The sequence below is a fragment of the Strongylocentrotus purpuratus genome, unplaced genomic scaffold (genome assembly GCF_000002235.5).
Source record: "Strongylocentrotus purpuratus isolate Spur 01 unplaced genomic scaffold, Spur_5.0 spur5_scaffold_5, whole genome shotgun sequence".
In the NCBI taxonomy this organism is placed as follows: Eukaryota; Metazoa; Echinodermata; class Echinoidea; order Camarodonta; family Strongylocentrotidae; genus Strongylocentrotus; species Strongylocentrotus purpuratus.
In genome coordinates this window covers 29,243,212-29,248,472 of record NW_022145611.1, presented here as the reverse complement: position 1 = coordinate 29,248,472, position 5,261 = coordinate 29,243,212, and positions in this window count along the sequence as shown.

Genomic DNA, 5,261 nt, shown 5'->3' with positions numbered 1-5,261 from the left:
TACAATACCATCCACCAAATTTACTTTCATGGTTAATCTCGTTTTCCTAGTTTTAGTCGTCATGTTCTCAATTTCACATATCATTCCTCGGTTATTTGTTTCTCTCCTCTTGGAGAAAAAAATGATTATTGTTCTCACAAACATTGCCTTTTGTCTCATTTCAATGAAAATAATAGAACAATATTTATGTATACTGTACAGATAGACGCTCTTGTTGTAATAGATAAAATTGTGTGAATTTTACTATACGGTGTGCCTTAATGCAATATTTTTCAATTGTGTGCGGGAAGTTTTTCGATGCTTTATTGATTATACGAAATTCCTCTCCGTCAGACAATATCACTATTATAGTTCTAAATTGTGACAGCTTAGTTTCATATATTATCGGACCATACTTTTGAAGCATTAATGATTTTCCGTTCGAACTAGTTTTAATATCTTGCGAGCCGCCTTTATCATAGAAAACTTCAAGGGCTCGGTATGATTATGATGAGAAAAACAAGTACTCTATGTGCTTACAATAAAGGAATGCATTTACAAGATGTAGTTTGTAGTGAGTGATCACACTGACCAATTGCCTATTTCTGTGACAAAGAAAGTTATAAAAAAAAACGTTGTGGTATATTCAAAGCCTTATATTTGAATTTGTATTTGCTAAAGCAATTCGGAAATTACTGTTACATAATGTTATAGTATCCCTTCATTTAGAGCTGTCATTATGATTATAAACAATAATGCCCGGTGTCCTGATATTACATGTGGAGCTTAAGAAGTGTCTCGCAGTCGATTTACAAACTTTTTACAGATTTTGGTCCACATTAACTTTATTGACGACAGTACATTGTGGGATGACAAATATTTCAATACGTAGATGACATAATATCAATATATGTTCCTGAATTTCAACGAGCAAAATGGACTCTTGTTTTATATAACATTTCTAACCGTCTTATTTTATAACAGGCTCTATATTAATTTTGTATACGCAAAAGAGGAATTTTTGCAGTTGTTGCTGTTTGTAATGTAAACTAAATTCAGTCTCGTTTACATTGTGTACTACAATGATATCCAAGACTCTCTAAACCAATGGGGCTTTTAAAGTAGAGAGATCTAGGTAACTTATATTGGAGGGGGGGGGGGGGCAAGAACTGGTATTGGAACCAAGGATGATGTTATTACTATGAATTGATCACTAAAGTAGTTTGAGATAAGTTAAATGCAGAGGGAAAATATACGAATTCTAACTGATTTTGCTGAGAGTTTGAGGTCGGGTGACATCCAAATATAAGTTGATTCATGTTGATGTGCAGGGCTGCATACAACTCCTATTTTGTTATTTAAACATCTAAATATATTTCATAGATATTTAAAAGTTTTTTAGAATAATTTTCTCAGACCTGTTAAGCTCCACCCTAAAAAAATGCTCCAGATCTCATTCATCTTGTGACATCATCTGTCAATCATTAGTAAGCTAACAAGAGACAGTGGAATGTAACTTCCCCCAGCTCAGCACAAAGGAATTGCATTATTTCATACAATACCTCCACATACCTTTCTTTTCATGGTGATGATACAGCATGTCTGACATAGCAACTCATATGTTGGTATTGTATGGTCTATTGTAAATAAGTGGTCAGCTCTGTTGAGCTACATAACACTGTCTCTTGTTAGCTCACTAATGATTTACAGCTGATTTCATACGATGAATGAGATCTGGAGCATTTTTTAGGGTGGAGCTTAGAAGGTTCGAGAAAATTATTTTTAAAAATATTTAAAATCTATGAAATGTATTTAGATGTTTGAATAACAAAATATGTGTTGTATGAAGCCCTGCACATCAACAGGAATCAACTTATATTTGGGTGTCACCGACCTTAAAATCGCTCTGTCAAAATGGAAATTTGTTTTCTTCAAATGGGAGAGTAAAAGATAATAAAATGTTGAAAATTTTATCTTAAACAGAGACAGATAAGCTTTCCTTAACAATTATCAAATGTACGATTTTGGTTTCATTTTCTTGGTGGGTTTTATTCATTTTTAGTAGATAACGTTCCGAAATGTTTGTGATTTGTGTTTACTTGTTTACTTTGTCTTTTTTCCTTTTTTCTCTCTATTTTTTTATGATCTTAACAGAAATGGCTTTTAGTACCATAGGCGTTAAATGAGATGCACAAACAGGACTAATTAATATGTATCGATTTACAGCGTCAAATGCTATAAACATAGTACTATTTAGGCCTTCCTAGCGTCACATACATTTACTTACTGTAGGTTCACTTACAGTAAAACAAACATTCGTTAAACATTTTAGTGAAAATAATCATAATCATGCCATATCGTCAACGATATTTAGTACCAGAACGTGGATGATTACAACTTAATAAAATTACCATCGACATAACTATGGTTGATCTTACATTTAAAACAGGAATTTATTTATATGAAATGGATGTAAAGAATCTTACTTTTTTCTTCTATCATTGTATTGTAATATAGTGTTGTCTTTTTTTCTCCAGTATATAAAAATGGTATATTTTTGCTAATACCGAGTATAGTTCCCGTCCTGTCACTACATATTGTAACCTTTACTATCAACTATGTTACTATATAGATGAAGATATTCATATACATACCATACGTGTTATTTGAATTTTGCAGCATATTCCAAGCATTCCAATCGATTCCAATCGATTACCAAGATTCCATTCTTATTTATCTATTTCTTTTTGATATGAGAAATAACATTCCCCAAATTGTGTGTCTCTGCAAAGAAAATCGGATGTGTGGTATTTTTCACTTTTTCTTTCCTGAAACCTACATTCCTCTTATTACTGCGTTCACTAATTTGTTACATTTTCCTTTAATTTATTGAAATTCGTAAAAGCCTTTCCAATTATGATTTTTTTTTTTGTCTATACCTTTTCCTTATGTCCTCTTATAATATATGTGTTTGTCCATGATTTTTGAGTTGTATAAGCCAAATATTCGAGACCGTATGCTTTCAGATTATTGTATTATTTCATTGTTGCTTTGTGTGAGATGGGTAAACTGTTAATGATTACAACTATACTCAGTAGATTTATAACATGATCATCCTAAGTAGAGATCAAAATGACAAAGAAACATAATTTTTGTTTTGTTGCTTCTTTGCCACAGATAAGCGGGAGATTAGATACAGTTTAATTTTTCATTTGCTTGTTGTTGCCTTTTCTTTGTATGCCGTATTAGCCAAGAACAAAATAAGAAGGATTATGATTATCAAAATTATTTGACATGTCAATTTTGACTTTGATACCTTTTAAGATTTGACAACTTAATCGGATTTGATGAGATATTTATTGTTTGAATTGAATTGTATTCTTGGGCACTTACCAAGTAAATGTGTCAACGACATGAACTTTCATTGCGCCTCTCAGTGTATTTCTTATTTCTGGTTGTGCTCCATCAAATCTTTTTATCTATTTTTTCTTCAATTTATCTGCCTATATATTTATTTCTTTGATACTCATTTTTTATACATATTTCTATTTGACTGTGTGCGTATGTGTGTGTGTTTATCTATTTCTTTATTTATTCGGTGATTAATTTATATTTTTTATAGGCAAAGCCAGTTCGAAGATAAGTACATGCCAATGGAGAGACAGAGGTCATCTGTACAAAATTGTAAAACCCATCTAGACGAATACTAGATACGTTTTCACGACAGTTATGTAACTGTTATTTATTTACGCACCGACGATTATACACAAAAAGAAGAATAAGAAGAAGAAGAAGAAGAGGAAAATATATATTCTTGTTTCAGGGGGCAGTGGATATTCAAAAATGCATATAAAGTGGGGCTTCTCGATGTTTAAAAGATCTGCTGATACTTGGGCACTATGGATATTTGGAACCAACGTGCTTTCTATGAATTGGTTTATTTATTCATTCATTTGATGGATGGATCGATTGATTCATTTATTTATCATTTGAATTTACAGTGTGAGTGAATAGATCCAATCAACTCGACAAAGTGGGGGATCGGGATCGGAACGATTCTAGTACAAAATCAAGCTCTGTATACTCTCATACAGGAGCTGACTAAAGTATGACAGTACTGATTATAGATGATTCAATCGGAATGCAGATCTCTTCTTGTCCCCCACCCCCCATCATTTTGTTACAACCCTTACTTCAAATATCTAACTTCTTCCCCTATCTCCTCTCCTAGAAAAATAAATGAACTTTTTTTTTTGTTGAATAAATGAACTAGAGGAAAAGATTATCTTCCTCCTTTTCAGTCAGGCGCGGATCCAGGATTTCTTAGGGAGGGGGGGGGGGCCAAATTTAAAATTATGCGAGCCAAATATTGGTACGTAATGGTGACCAGCAGTGACGTAATTGGGGGTGCAGGGAGGGGCGAGTTTTCCCCTCCCTCCTCCGCGAAGCGCGGAAGCTTTGACATTTCAATAAATTATTAGAAAAAAAGACGATTCGTTGTACCGTTCCCAAAAATAATCCTCGTCTGGATTATGTTTCCCCCCCTCCCGCGCGAAGCGCGGAAGCTTTTACGTTTTATTAAATCATTAGAGAAAGAAGACGATTCGTTGTGGCGTTATGGACTCTTAATCTTCGTCTAAATTCAGTTTCCCCTCTCCCGCGCGAAGCGAGGAAGCTTTGACGTTTCATTAATTCATTAGAGAAAGAAGACGATTTTTATTACCATTTTCGACTCTTAATCCTTGTCTGAATTTCAAAAATGTTAGATAGATAGATAGATAGATAAATGGTATTTATTGATTCATTTCCATGTATCGCAGTTACAAGTAACTGAATTGTGCATGAATAAAACATTGATGGTGAAGACAATTATACATTTCAAGAGCTATCACAGTAAAAAGTAACTGAATTACACATGAGTAAATTGCTGGAAAAAACGCAAGTATACATTTCAAGATGTCACACTACAATCTACATAATTATGAAGAGCGTGTATATACTATATACCATTAATCTTAAACAATATTTCAATTTAAAAATTTGAGTTAAAAAAGAAAGAGAGATGGGAAACCAGGAGAGAGAGAAAGAGAGAGAGAGAAAGAGAGAGAAAGAGAGAGAAAGAGAGAGAAAGAAAGAGAGAAAGAGAGAGAAAGAGAGAGAGAGAGAGAGAGGGGTGAAAGGGGACAGATAGACAGAGAGGGAAAACAATTATGTACATGCTGATAAAATACAAAGATACATTGCAAAACAAATATGAATATTATAAGGTGAACATTAGAAAT